The sequence below is a fragment of the Pipistrellus kuhlii genome, unplaced genomic scaffold (genome assembly GCF_014108245.1).
Source record: "Pipistrellus kuhlii isolate mPipKuh1 unplaced genomic scaffold, mPipKuh1.p scaffold_m20_p_32, whole genome shotgun sequence".
NCBI classification, from domain to species: Eukaryota; Metazoa; Chordata; class Mammalia; order Chiroptera; family Vespertilionidae; genus Pipistrellus; species Pipistrellus kuhlii.
In genome coordinates, this window is record NW_023425532.1 from 1,519,070 (window position 1) to 1,535,198 (window position 16,129).

A 16,129-nucleotide genomic window follows, 5' to 3' on the forward strand; every position below is an offset into this window, starting at 1 on the left:
GGCCCGGCCGGCCGGCTCGGCCAATGGGAGGGCAGGAGCGGGGCGGGGCCGGCAGAGGTGGTGGGAGGCGGGAGGGTCTAGGGAAGGAGGAGTGGGAGGTTGAGAGGAGCGGGGTGCTGCGGGGGACCTCTGCGCCAGCACCTTTGGGGCCCTGAGTGGTGCAGCCCCTGCCCGTCCTCGCCCGGAGGGGTCTGGCGGGCCCGGAACCGGCGCCTCCATAGCCAGATCCGCAATCCCGGGAGCCGCGATGGGGACGACAGGGGAGGGAGGGAGGAGGGAAAGCCCCTCACCTTGACTGCTCACCCACGCACGTTCTCGCGCCGTGCGCCTCGGCTCCCAGATGGGAAATGAGCCGAGCTCTGTCCTGCCCCATCCTTGGAGGGAACCGAAGGCATTTCCAACCCGCTCCCGCCCCGGGGACGGGCCCGAAACGTTCCTCCGTCTTGTCTGTGTCACCGAGGAACACCCATTAGGCGCCTGAGCTTCCCCTAGGGGACTCCCTGTGGGCACCGGGCTGGCGGTTGAGAACCGATTTGCTTGCTTCATTCCCGGGCCCGTACTGATTCACCTTGCACCCGGGGTGACCCCGGCGAGCAGTGCGTGAGCCAGGAGGCTGGATCGGAGCACCCGACCGATCCCCAGCATTTGGGAAGCGTTTACAAGCGTCCCCAACACTGCCCCAGCACAGGATTGACGCTGCACCTGCTGTCTGCCTCCCTTCCCCGCAGTGCTGGGCACCCCACTCGGTCCCCAGGCTGCTGAAGGGCCTGTTTTTCCCAAAGGCACAGTTTTTGCGCAGGTACTGCGCGCTCAGCTACGATGTGGAAGGGAGAGGGAAGCCCAGATCAAGCCGGACCCCCGCCGTCACCTGAGGAGCGAAGGAAAACAGGCTCTAATCAGATTAGTGCTTGCCTGCATGGGGCTGGGGAAGTCATGCCCACTCGCCTGGCTTTGGTATCCCTTTCGTTTAAACAAAAGAATGGGATTAGCACTTCTTTGCTTGGCAAGAGCGGTGGCAATGGGAGAGAAATGCGCGGCTCCTCTTTTTCACACGAATGTTGACGTGAAGCCAAGGGGAGTTTTCGCTCCTGAGTTCATATTCCTGTATCACAAGCAGGAAAAAATGGAACCCAGACACTGCAAATAAATTACATAGACCTGATTCGCCCATGCGAATCCCTCTTCTTCTTTATTTCTCTTCTTTTTGCTAATTCCCTTTCTTAAACGCAGAGTGCAGGCCATAAATTTCATAAAGTAGGATTCATTCTTATTTCCCCCCCCCCTCTATTTTCAGACACACTCAAGTAGAGTCAACAATGACCCACCGCACATGCCAGAAATATTTCCCTTAATTGCAAGTCTTGGTATTTCAAAACGGAAAGATCCTTACTATATGCCTCGCTGAGCTTCACAGACTTAATTGTTTCATTCTAGTCTTTTGATGTGCGTGATAAAGACCTGGTATCTAGATTCTGGGATGTATAAAGCACAGCTACAAATCAATCAGGGGAGGACAAGCACCATCCTAGAAAATGGACAGTGGATATGAGTAGGGAATTCACAGCAGAATCCCCATAAATGGCCAATATGTATAACCTGTGAGAAGATAACTCATTCTTTTTCGTAAGCAGGGAGATGCAAAATGAAAGCAAGAATTAGGTCCATTTCACATCTACCAGGTCCATTTCCTATTTTTGTCACTGGAGCTTAGTAGAGAGTGGCACTCAATAAATAGCTTTCAAATTGGATAGCTTTTGTGGTCATTCTGCATTATGGTTTCGGGGGCATTTTAAATGGTCTCTCCATAATAAAAGAGGGGCAAACGGATACAACGAGAGCATAGTTCTCACTTATTGGATTGGCAAAAATTGCCAAGCCTCATAATAACCACATTGTAGCTATCTATTTATCTCTATCCCTTTCTATATATTTTTCTAAACTGTTTGATCGGAGTTGCAGACACCATGGCCTTTCAGCTAAATAGTGAAGTATGAATTTCCCAACAAGGACATTTTCCTACATGCCTACCAGCAGTGTCTGAGGGCTCCGATATCTGCACATCCTCAGCACTTGTTATCTGACTTTTTCATTCTGGCCACCCCAGTGGGTGCGCCAGTAATGTGCCTCCATAGGAAAAGGAAATCCCGGGTCACATGCTGCCTGCTGTTATCAGGTCTTTTGAGCCTCCCTCCGTCGCAACAATGCCACACTCATCCCTTAACTTTCCTGATCTTTCACAAAGTCACAGGCCAATTATTTGGAAGAATGTCCTTCACTTTTGGGTTATCTGATATTTCCTCGGGGTTAGATGTGGATTCTGCATTTTTGGCAGGAATTCCAAAGAAGTGACCTATGTTTGTCTCAGTGTGTCCGGAGGCACAAGGTATTGGCTAGGTCCCAAATTGGTATTAGCTGTGGTGATTTGATCAAGGTGGCATCTTCTGGGTTTCTCCACTGTCCTCCGTGTACTATTTCCCTTTGTAATGAAGAAGTATCTTGCAGGGACATGCTTTGAGACGCTGTAATTCCCCTGTTTTTCTTCAGACTTCCACCCACTAGTTTAGCACCGTCTCGGTGATTCTTGCCTGAAGCAATGACTGCGATTATGGTGGTCAAATGATTTTCTTTTGCACGTGCAGCTGGGATTTTACTGTAAGGAAGCGCTTTCCTTTCTCACCCACGTATTTATTTATACATTTCTTTATTTGTATCAGTATGAGACTCATGAATTCTTCTTTTAATTTACAGGTTAAAGTCAGTTGCTTTATTTATTAATAAAAAATAGCTTAGCCCTGCCGATGTGGCTCAGTGGTTGACCGTTGACCTATGAACCAGGAGGTCATGGTTTAATTCCCCATCAGGGCATATGCCAGGGTTGTGGGCTCGATCAGAAGGTAACCGATCAATGATTCTCTCTCATCATTGGTGCTTTCTCTCTCTCTCTCTCTCTCTCTCTCTCTCTCTCTCTCGCTCTCGCTCTCGCTCTCGCTCTCGCTCTCGCTCTCTCCCTCTCCATTCCTCTCTGAAATCAATAAAAATATATTAAAAAATAAAAGTCATTTAATTGAGGTATAATTAACATACCATAAATTTCACCTGAGGTAGTTGCACAATGCTCAGATTGTTCTAGATGTGGCCATGGGAGTCCCCTCAAGTTGGCTCTCATGTCCTTTTGGCATACCTTCATCATTTTTTTGAGCCAGTCTACCCTTTAGATTACATCAGGGTGGTTCAGGCTCATCTTGTACTTTCCCAGTTCTGGTCCTGGAGTCGGCCATCTCCCCCAAGAAGCTTTGTTTCCTTTCAGTGAAGAATGGCATCCAGGAAACCAAGATCTGGCACTAGAAGTACTTACTGCCTCTGTGGTGTGGCTTGTTCCAGGCTCTCTCAGTGGACAGAGTTAGGGTATATGTGTAATCTCCTATATATGTACCATTTGTAGTGAAACCATATACATATAGGTATGTACAATAAATACATCCACACATCTATCTTATATGTATATCTACTTATATATATATATATAAACCCATGAATTCTTATTGATATCTATAATACCAATCCCATACTAGGGTGTTCATCATAGCTTTTTTAAAAAATATATATTTTATTGATATTTTACAGAGGGAAAGGGAGGGGGATAGAGAATTAGAAACATTGATGGGAGAGAAACATCAATCAGCTGCCTCCTGCACACCCCCTACTGGTGATGTGCCCGCAACCAAGGTACATGCTCTTGACTGGAATCGAACCAGGGACCTTTCAGTCCGCAGGCCGACGCTCTATCTACTGAACCAAACCGGTTAGAGCTCATCATAGCTTTTTCCTTTTCTGTATTCTCCAACAGTGAGAAACCTAATTCTCATTATCCACAAGGATTTTACTTATTTGTCAGTCCTAGGTTACACATTTAGTAGTTTCAGATTCATGCCCTGGCTGGTTTGGCTCAGTGAATAGAGCGTCAGCCTGTGGACTGAAGAGTCCTGGGTTTGATTCCAGTCAAGGGCACAGGCCTGGGTTGGGGTCTCAATCCCCAGTAGGGGGCGTGCAGTAGGCAGCCGATCAATGATTCTCATCATTGATGTTCCTCCTTGATGTTTCTCTCTTTCTCCCTCTCCCTTCCTCTTTGAAAAAAAAAAATATATATATATGTGTGTGTGTGTGTGTGTGTGTATATATATATATATATATATATATATATATATATATATATATAAATATATATAAATAGTTTCAGATTCACTACCCATACCACTATAGAAGACAAATCTACTACCTAGAGGTCAGTATTTGTTACAGTCCTTTTTGTCTTCAACCTGATGAACACCAGGATCAAAAGTTACTTGGGTTAGTTCTTCTCATTCCCTTTGAGTGAGGCTGTGTTTAAAATGCAATTAAGGTTCATCTGTTTCTGATTGTGTTCTGTTTTAGGATCCCCCCTCCCATCCTTGTTATTTTTATTTACTTTTTTAGTATGTGAAACATGAACATGGTTTCAAAAGTCAGAACTATTCCAACCAGCAAACTCAGAAGTATCACTTTTGTTCCTTCTGGTCTGCTCTCACCCAGCGCCTCTAGGCAACCAATCTCAATAGTTGCTGGTTTATCCCTCCTTTGTTTCTTTTTGTAAAGATAAGCAAATATACATGTTTTCTGGTTAATCCTCACTGAAGATAATTTTTCCATTGTTTTTTTTTTTAGAGAGAGAGACTGGAAAGAAGGGGGAGGGGGAGAGAGAAACATCATGTGAGGGAGACATATCAACTGGTTGCATCCTGAACCGCCCTGCCTGGGACCGGGCATTGAACCTGCAACCCAGGTAAGTGCCCTTGACTAGGAATCTAACCTGCAACCCTTTGGTGCTCAGGCTAATGCTCTAACCACTGATCAACATTGGCCAGGGCACTTATATCATCTTGGTTTCTTTTTTCTTCTACTTTTTTTCTCTTTTTTAAAAATTAAATTATTATCTGTGTACATATACCATTGCCCCCTCCCCACCCCCACCCCCCCTTATCATCTTGGTTTCTACATGAAGGCTTGTATACTATAGATACTGGTGTGCATTTTGCTTTTTTTTTTTTTTTTTTTCCTTTTCACTTTAACTGTATGTTCTGGAAACTACTCATCAGTTCATAGTTTTCTTCCATTGCTGTGTAAGATTCCATTCTATGAATGTATCACAGTTTATTCAACCACTGCCTACGCCTAGGAACTGACATTGTTGCCTTCCCTCCACCCCACCCCCCAATTATCAGCCAAGCTCCAATGAATAAACTTGTGCATATGTATTTTCACATTGTTGGAAGTTTATCTTTAGGGCAAATTGCCAGGAGTGGGATTGCTAGGACAAAAGAGAAGCACATATTCATTTTTGTTAGATGACAAATTCCCTTCCATTGGGGTTATAAAAAGGACGTTTTAAAAAGCACAAAGAAGAAAAGCTGCTATTCATAAGAGAAACCAAACAGTCTTTCTTGCTGCCATTTAGTAGTCCATGTTGGTTTTAAGATTGAGGGATTTAACTTAAAAAAGACTGGCTTTCACAGAGTGATTAGATTTCACCAACATTGTTTGAACCTCTGTCCATGGTTACACCCTCCCCCCCAACAACCTAATTCTGCCATCAGAATAGCCCATTTCACGGAGGCAGCAACTGAGGTCACATATAATAAGCCATAAGAGGGGCCACCTATGGACTGGGATCTGTGATACAAACCTTGTCTGTATGGGCCACAGGCGATTTTAGAGAGTAAGCATTTGCTTCTTTGTGGGATCCAAGGCTCCCCAGAAAATCTGAGAAAGAGAAAAGCTGCCCCCACATCCAGGAACTGGCCTCCCACTCACAGCTAGACCTTGGTGTCTTCCTGCTGAACATGAACAAATGTATAGACCAGTGGTCGGCAAACTCATTAGTCAGCAGAGCCAAATATCATCGGTACTATGACTGAAATTTCTTTGGAGAGCCACATTTTTTAAACTTGAACTTCCTCTAACTCCACTTCTTCAACATAAACTCTCCCAGGCTGTGGTATTTTGTGGAAGAGCCACACTCAAGGGGCCAAATTGCCGCATATGGCTCGCGAGCTGCAGTTTGCCGACCACGGGTATAGACCATCAGCTTCAGACAAGACCACTCTGCGACTGGGATAGAGAGAGATGAAACAAGACCACTCCATAATCACATCTGAATACCGATAGAACACAAGCATTGTTCAAGCCACACAAATGACCAGCTGACCCTGCCACAAAGAACTTATCTGTAATCTTCCAGAGGAATAATCCTCCTTCTTTAGAAAGATCCCCTTTCCATGTTAGAAACCGATGCTTGGTGAATACACACCTATACGAGGAAGGGAGCAGAAGAGCCTAGAGCTCTGACATGCCTGGAAGGGCCAGCTGCCTTGAATGGAGACCTAAGAGGAGAAGGAGATCTCTCCTCCTGGCCTTCCTTTGGACCGTTAGGTCCAGTGCATCCTTGGAAGTCTCCCAGGAGACCGCTCGGTCCTTTTCTCACGCTGCCCTACTTTCTGCCATTAGATCCATCTCACCATTTCCAGTGCGGCTTTGCCTTCTTCCACACACATGTTGAACCACTGCTGGACATTGACATTTTCCTGTAAACTCCCTTCTACTCATCTGTCACAGGAGGCAGAATTTCTGGTGGCTGAGAGAGATGAGGTAACTTTACTGCACGAACCTGAGGTTGTCCAAATGGTGGCAGAGAGGGACCAAGGCTGCCAGTGATTACATTAAAAAAAAAAATCTTATTGATTTGTTACAGAGAAGAAGGGAGAGGAATAGAGAGTTAAAAACATCGATGAGAGAGAAACATCGATCAGCTGCCTCTTGCACACCCCCCACCTGGGAGGTGCCGGCAACCAAGGTACATGCCCTTGACTGGAATCGAACCCGGGACCTTTCAGTCCCCAGGCTGACGCTCTATCCACTGAGCCAAACCGGTTAGGGCCAGTGGTTACATTTAAGGATGCAGTGGTGGCCTATTGTGGCAGGCAGGTATTCCTTTTGTCAACTCAGCACGCCTTCCTCTTCTATTGAACACCACCCTCCATTTTCTCTTGGTGACACACCTCACCCCTCATGTAGTTCCTACGGGACTAACTCCCCTAGAGTCCAAAACTCTAGGAGTGGACCCTTGACTAGCATAGTTGATAGAGCAATTTGTCATCCCGTCCACAGAGCCAGGAGTGGGTATGTGACCCAAGCCCGGTCACATGACCTACAAAGCTGGCACTACAGGGAAAGATGTGTTTCTATACTTTTGGGCTTCTACCTGTTCAGGGTAAAGTGAGGTGGCCCAACATGATGTGCGGCCATCACATGAGAAGAGCCTGCTGAGGGTGAAGCTGTCAAAAAGTAGAACCCACTTCCAGGGAAAGATAGGGTTCTTAGATGTGGGGTGCATACCCCCTGCTCACTCTGCCTTGGTCTCTTCAGTTACCCAAGTCTCTTTTTCTTCAGCTGGTTTAATCTGTGCTTCTGTCACTTACAACCCCTAAATCCCTGAAGAATACATCCATCTTCCCATTTTCGCATGTCCCGGTGGAGTTATTTGCTCACTTTATTTACTTATTCAATTATTTTATTTTATTTGCTCATTTTAAATGTTGGTCCTCTGAGATCACAGAAATGTCACAACTAGGAGTCAGTTCCAAGGGCTGGAAGGGACCCCTCAGGCCTTGAATCCACCACTTGGGAACATGGGCTGCTGGCCAACTCTGCCTTCCAACCTACACTGAGTGGCCAGATTGTCTCTGAATGCATAATAATCTGGCCACTCAGTATATATCCTATATAATAAAAGGTTAATATGCAAATTGTCCCCTTGACCAGGAGTTCGACCAGCAGGCAGGCCAGCTAGCCGCCCATGTCCCCTCCCCCTGGCCAGACCCCGCCCTTGCACGAATTCATGCACCAGGCCTCTAATATATATACACTGAGTGGCCAGATTATTATGATCTCTGAACGCATAATAATCTGGCCATTCAGTGTATTTCGGTGACTTCTGGTGGTATGGAGGGGAGTGCCTTTCCCCTACTTGTCTTCTCTGGTTTGTCTCCAGAAGCAGAGCCTGGATTGGGAGATCTTCAGCTTCCAGCTACTACTGGTATGTTCTTGGAGACCATATGTTTTTCCCTAAAAGGTGGCTGCAGAGGACCTCAGCAATTCCCAGCTCTAAAGTGCCAATGGAGAAACCAAGGCTCTTAGAAATGACTCTCCCCCAATCCCAGGCACCACAGAGTTACCTGTAAGGAATTCACTTTTCCTTATCCTCCTCCCCTTTGTCCTCCAGATCCCCAGATCCCCTGGGTCGGACCATGGGAGTGCCAGAGAGAGCAGGTCGGGCATAACCTTACTGGCCAGGGACCTGACCCCCTGATCCATCACCCAGCAAGCACTTGCTGAGGGTCTTAGCCAAGGATGGAGCAATTGGCTCCTCCTGGGCCAGCATCTGGAAGGAGTCCCAAGCATCCTTTCCCAAATGCCTGCTTCTGGAAATTCTGCAAAGTGAACAGACCTAATGACTGACAGCTGGTATTTATTGAGTGCTTGCTGTATACTGAGCTATGTAAAGAGCTTTACATCCACTAACTCATTTAATGTCCACACCACTGTCAGGCAGGAACCATATTACATGCATTTTTTTGATAAGGAAACTGAGGAGGCCCAGCAGTTGAAACAACCCACCCCAGAATACAGCCCTTCCCACAGGTGTCACCAGCACAGCGTCCAGGATGGCAATGGGGCATTTCAGCACCCACATGTCCTCAATAAACTCACCCAAACTCCCACTGGAGGGGGGACTGTCTGTGTCTTGGACCTGAATGGAGGCACAGAACAAAGGGTGGGAAGCAATGTGGGAGGCCAAAGGGATCTTTCCACATTCTCAGAGTGGGGGGATGTGTCACAGCTTCCCATTCCACAGCCCCCTCCCTCCAGGAGCAGGGCAGAGTCCAGAATGTTCTGGATTAAGCTCTGTCTCCCAGTCCCAGCCCCTGAGAATCACTTGAAGCCAGTCTCCTCCCTCTCGGTGACCTCGCTATACTATGAGCTGGTAGATGCAGTTAAAGGATAACTTCTGAAACGATAATATCACTGCTCACACAAATGTAAAATGCACATGCATCAGAGGTCTTTTATTAACGAACAAACTGGCAAGATGTTAGCAATTCTTGGAGGAGAATCTGCAGAACAGATACATGTATAGGCTACCGTGATACTGAAATGAATTTGCCAGTAGATGCACCAGAACCGTGGTCGGCAAACTGTGGTTTGCAAGCCACATGTGGTTCTTTGGCCCCTTGAGTGTGGCTCTTCCACAAAATACCACGGCCTGGGCAAGTCTATGTTGAAGAAGTGATGTTAGGAGAAGTTTAAGTTTAAAAATGTGGCTCTCCAAAGAAATGTCAATCGTTGTACTGTTGATACTTGGCTCTGTGGACTAATGAGTTTGCCAGCCACTGCACTAGAATATTTATAATCATCTTTTCCACAGGGCAGAATAAAATGTATCTCGACAGGACCAAACGCATTTGCATGTTTACGAATGGGAATTGCCAGCCCTGCACATGTTAACTCTTGTCTGTACAGGCCCAGAGACAGAGGAGCTGGGTCGGCTATACATCAGCATTCCATTGAAGGGACACCTGGGGCTAGTTCTGTCCCGTTAAAAGCCTTTCAGAGTCTTTCCCGACAGCGCAGAGGACTGGTCTAGACAATGGCTGAGACTTTTCCGGTTCAGAGGCAGCCTGGGCTAAGGCGTGCCCAGCCCTCAGACTGTGACCACTTTCTGACTCATCTCCAGACTTCTCTGCCTTTAAAGACCTGGACGCTTAGGGGCGCCACTAGCTTGCTCACATAGCGCTTTGGTGAACTTCAAAAAGAGGCCCCTTCCTCCTGAGGGAGGCAGCCCGAAGTCAGAACCAGAGGGAGGTAAGAGGGGCCCAGGCTGCATTTCTGTCCCCACTCTCCTCGCGGGCCGGGCATTCTTTGTCAGGGCACAGCCTGTGCAACTAGTGGCCTGCTGCCAGACAGCACAGTCAGCGGTGACTAAGAGAAGTCATCAGGCTGAAACCGGTTTGGCTCAGTGGATAGAACAGTCAGCCTGCTGACTGAAAGGTCCCAGGTCAAGGGCACGCACCTTGGTTGTGGACACATCCCACAGTAGGAGTTGTGCCTGAGGCAGCTGATCGATGTTTAACTATCTTCTCTCCTCCTCTCTGTAAAAAATCAATAAAATACATCTTTAAAAAAAGAAAAGAAAGCCATCGGTTTGGGGTTGAGGTGGTGGCACAGATAGGTCCTGACCCTGCACCTGAGGGGATTTTGGGGTGGGGTGCTGAGACTGGAAGGAGAGACCCCTCTGCCCTCACCAAACCTGCTCTGCCTCTGAGTCAGACTTGGAATTCAGGAGCAGTGGTCATCCCTTGTTCAACCAGAGCCTGAGTTTCCCCTGGGGCACCCCAGTGGGTTGATGGGGGGCCGGGGCTAGTGGTGGAGGTGCCCCTTCCTAGTCCAGGTTGTGCCTGCACCAGGTCCGGCCTACCTGCACCAGGTCCGGCCTACCCCCAGCCCATTTCTGAGCGTTGTCCCTGGAGGCAGGGTGTGAGGACTCAGAGATGGCAGAGGAGCTGGAGGGGGCCCAATCTTGGGGAGTAGCCACGTGTCTGCTCACTACCTGTGAGCTACTCTTAGGTTAGATGCTTCCCTGGGCCTCGGCTGCAGACAGGCGAGCTATTTGGCAACAAAGAGAGTACTGAGGCTTAGCCCTGGATAGAGCATCAGCCCGCAGACTGGAGTAGTGGGTTTGATTCTGGTCAAGGGCGTGTACCTTGGTTGTAGGCTGGATCCCTGGCCCTGGGCTTGTGCGGGAGGCAGCCAATAGATGTGACTCTCTCACATCGATGTTTATCTCAGTCTCTCCCCCGCCCTTTCACCTTCTCTAAAAAAAAACAATGGAAAATGTCCTCAGGTGAGGATTACCAACAACAAGAGTAAAAGGAAAGTAAGAGTCCTGAGGCCAGAAAGGGCAGGCGGCTTACCCTAGGGAACTTGTGGCTCCGGGAATCTTCCTAAGTGTAGGCTACCCGTTCCAGGGACAGAGAGACAACTCTCCTGCCACCAGCCCCGTTCATCTCTGGGACCTTTCAGGCCTGGACACTCGGTCACCTCTCTCAGCCACAGGCAGCTTCCTGGCCCAACAAACTGCAGTCCCGCTTCCAGGCCTTTGCCTTCTGAGTTTTCCTTGCCCCGACTTCTGTCTCCCTACTCCCACACCTGCGTGTCCAGGCTCCCCATTCCGTTGCTATGGGCTCCCCTCTCTCGGCCCCTGCCCCCCAGGAAGCCTTACTGGAGGCTCTTCTCCCTGCTCCGAGCGGTTTCCCGGCAGCTCTGCGTCATCGCGTGGTGACTTACAAGCATTGCTCATCCCTCCGGGAATCGAGTCTGGCCACATTGCCTCTGGGTTGCAACAGAGCCCAGTGCAGTGCTCAAGTCAGGAGCACAGTGTTAAATGAAGAAAGGGGACTTTCCCAACTCCAGTTTTGTCCCAAGGATCAAGGTGTTGTTGTTGTTGTTTTGAATATATACTTTATTGAATTTTTTACAGAGAGGAAGGGAGAGAGATAGTCAGAAACATCAATGAAAGAGAAACATTGATCAGCTTCCTCCTATACACCGTCTACTGGAGATATGCCCACAACCAAGGTACATGCCCTTGATTGGAATCGAACCTGGGACCTTTCAGTCTGCAAACCAACGCTCTGTCCCCTGAGCCAAACTGGTTAAGGCCCAAGTATCAAGGTTTGAGGAAAGGAAAGTGGTCTTGACTCCCCCTCCTCTGGCTCTGTGGAAACCTGGATTCCTAGAGGAAGGGCATTCCCTGATTTTCCTTACTGTCCCAGCCAGGTGTAGGTGGAAGTGAAGCTACACACCTATCCCAGCACACATGCATGCACATATGTCATATGTGGGCCCCCAAGGAGACACCAAGATCCAAGACCACAGATAGGCACATCTGAACACATGACCATATCCATGCATGGGCCCCTGGGGATACACATACATCCATGCCCTGACCCAGACCCAGGCCCACATATTTTACATGTTGAAACCATGCACACACACATGCATGGGCACCTGTTACACATGCATAGATATGGAGGCCCAGGCTTATGCACACACCTGTACCCATCCACATATAAACGTTCATACAGGGTCCATGTGCACAAGCACCAAGACCCAGGCCCATGGACAAATACACACTTGTGTGCAAACACACATTTATGAGCATGTTGGGGTACATGTGCACAGATGCCCAGGCCTGAACCCACGGTTACACCTGCATTCTGCACACACACACATTCATGGCTGCCCAGAGGTCCCTGTGCAAAGACACCACGGTCCAGACTACTGGGTGCTTGTGCATTCATGGACACACATGTGTGCTTTCATGAGTTCCACCCCTCCCCCTGGCATGAAAATACCCATAGAAATACCTGCACTCATGCCACACACATGTCAGACACAGGCTCTCAGGAGTACATGTGTACCGATAACCAGGCTCAGCCATGTGTGCACCTGTTACCTCACATCTTCACCTTCAACTTGACAAAGAAGATGTGCCGAATTTTTCCTTTCAATCGAATGCTTGCTTCCCTCACACATGGCCGAGATATCTTCTTTTTTTTTATTTTTTTTATTGATTTTCCACAGAAAGGAAGGGAGAGGGATAGAGAGCTAGAAATGTCGATGAGAGAGAAACATCGACCAGCTGCCTCCTGCACACTCCCTACCGGGGATGTGCCCCCAACCAACGTACATGCTTTTGACCGGAATCAAACCAGGGACCTTTCAGTCTACAGGCCGACACTCTATCCATTGAGCCAAACCGGTTTCGGCGGCCGAGATATCTTGAAGTCAGATCTGAAACTGAGAGGCAATATGTGAGTCTGCTCAGGCTGTCATAACAAAATACCACAGACTGAGTGGCTTACACAACATTTATTTCCTCATCGACCTGGAGGCTGGAAGTCCAAGATCAAGATGCCAGCAGGGTTGGTTTCCGGTGAGGACTCTCTTCCAGACTTGTAGACGGCCACCTTTCTACTGTCTTCACATGGCCTTTCCTCTGTGCATGTGTGTGAGGAAAGAGCACACTGGTGTATCTTCCTTTTCTTATATTGCCACTAGTCCTATCAGATTAGGAGATATATGCTCTTATGATATCATTTAGCCTTTATTACCTCCTTAAAAACCCATCTACAAATGCAGCCACTAGGAGGTTAGTTAGGGTCTAACATATGAATTTTGAGAAGGCACAGTTCAGGTCCTAACAGTCAATAAATGAAGCACTACCTTTTTTTAAAAAAATCCTCACCTGAGGACACTCCCTGCATTGATTTTCAGAGAGAGAGGAAGGGAAGGATGAGTAGAGGGAAAGAGAAACATTGATGTGAGAGGGCCACATCAATTGGCTGCCTCCTGCACCTGTTGCCCAGGGCAGGTGGATCGAACCTGCAACCTGAGGCCTTTCTGTGCACAGGCCAACACTCCAACCACTGAGCAACACCAGCCAGGGTAACAAAGCCCTGCCTTGAAGAACTTTAGGATGTTCAAGGCGTCTCCTTTTCCTTAGGTGCATTCCTGAGACATGTCTGTGCAGACACCACACAGAGAGAAGTAACAACAGGCATGATCACAACTCTCTTATGCACATAGAATTCTTTATTGCTTGCAAAGTATTGCACTTAAAAAAAGGTCATGTGTATTGAGGCATATTTTACATACAGTAAACTTTTCCCTTTGTAGCATACAGTTCTCTGAGGCTTGACAAAAAATAGTTGGTTAACTGCCACCACAAATAGATACAGAACAGTTCTCTCACTTCAAAATACTTTATTTTTCTTCATCTGAGGATATGTTTACATAGAAGAGGAGAAGGAGGAGGAGGAGGAGGAGGAGGAGGAGGAGGAGGAGGAGGAGGAGGAAGAGGTGGAGGTAGAGGAAGAGGTGGAGGTGAAGGAGGAAGAGGAGGAGCAGAAGGTGGAGGAAGAGGAGGAGGAGGAGGAGGAGGAAGAAGAAGAGGAGGAGACTGTGTTGTAGACGCCCTTGTGGGTTGAGAAAGACTAGGGTGTGGTACCCCTTAGGTTATAAAGACTGGGAAATGGACACCCATTGTTGTTATACAGTTTGAAGGATTGACAACAAACCTGTGGTCAAACTGACTGGGGCATGTATACTTTTGGGGTGACACAGACTGGGTTCTGGACGACCTGGGGCCACACACAATGGAAAGCAGTCATTTCTGTCACCACAGCCTGGGGTGGAAACACTCCAGGAGCCACTCGGCCTGAAGCACTCCACTGAGGACACACGGCCAGAAGTCATGTGTACCTCTGTGGGCAAACTGACTGGTACGGGAAGTTCGGAAGTTACACAGAGGGGTGTGGACACTCCTGGGGTCACAGTCAGGGCTGGGCAGATAGAGAGGGGTGCCCCTGAGGTCAGAGACGGTCTGGGTCAGACTGGTCCCTCCTGGGCCACACACATGGGAGTGTAGACACCACTGGGTCACACAGATTGGAGATTAGATATTGCTCCTGTCACAGCTACTTGCATGCGCATACTTTGGATGCCACACAGATGGGGCAGACTAGGGACATATAGCCTGAGGTGAGTACACTCTTGAGGTAGAGAAGGCAGTGTTTATGTTCCTGGAAATTGAGATGTGAACACTCCTGTGACAGAGACGGAAGTGTGCTCACTCCTGGGATCTCATAGACTGTAGTGTTGACACTGCTGGATTCTTAAAAAAAAAAAAAAAAAAAAAAAAAAAAAAAAAAAAATATATATATATATATATATATATATATATATATATATATATATATATATATATATATATATTTTATTGCCAAAACCGGTTTGGCTCAGTGGATAGAGCGTCAGCCTGCGGACTGAAGGGTCCCAGGTTTGATTCCAATCAAGGGCATGTATCTTGGTTGCGGCACATCCCCAGGGGGGGGATGTGCAGGAGGCAGCTGATCAATAATTCTCTCTTATCATTGATGTTTCTTTCTTGTTTTCCTTCTTTTTTTAAAAAGATATTTTATTGATTTTTCAGAGAGGAAGAGAGAGGGATAGAGAGTTAGAAACATCGATGAGAGAGAAACATCGATCAGCTGCCTCCTACACACCCCCTACTGGGGATGTGCCCGCAACCAACATACATGCCTTTAACTGGAATTGAACCCAGGACCTTTCAGTCCGCAGGCCGACGCTCTATCCACTGAGCCAAACCGGTTTCGGCTGGACCTCTTTTTTTAAAAATTAATTTTTTATTGTTGAACGTATTACATATGTTCCCTTTCCCCCCCATTGACCCCTTCTAGCCCACTCCCACCCCAGGCCTTCACCACCCTACTGTCCGTGCCCATGGGCTATGCATATATGCATACAAGTTCTTTGGTTGATCTCTTCCCACCCACCCACCCTCCCCTGCCTTCCCTCTGAGATTTCAGTCTGTTCCATGTCTCTGAATCTATACTTTTTAAAAATATATATATTTTATTGATATTTTACAGAGAGGAAGAGAGAGGGACAGAGAGTTAGAAACATCGATGAGAGAGAATCATCGACCAGCTGCCTCTTGCACACCCCCTACTGGAGATGCGCCCGTAACCAAGGTACATGCCTCTGACCTGAATCAAACCCGGGACCTTTCAGTCGCAGGCCGACGATCTATGCACTGAGCCAAATCAGTTTCGGCTGAATCTATTCTGTTCATGTTTATTTTGTTCATTGGATTCCACATATGAGTGAGATCATGTGATATTGCCTTTCTCTTACTGGCTTATTTGGCTTAGCACAATACTCTCCAGGTCTGATCTGTGGACCTATTAAATAATATTTTATAAAGCATACACATGCAGCCCTGGCCAATGTGATCAGTGGTTAGAGCGTCCACCTGCTCACCAATGGGTTGTGGCTTTGATTCTTGGTCTTGGTTGGGGCATTTGCAGGAGGCAACACACCAATGCATCTTTCTCACATTGATGTTTCTCTCCCTCTCTCTCCCTCCCTCTCTACCTACACTCTCTCTAAAAAT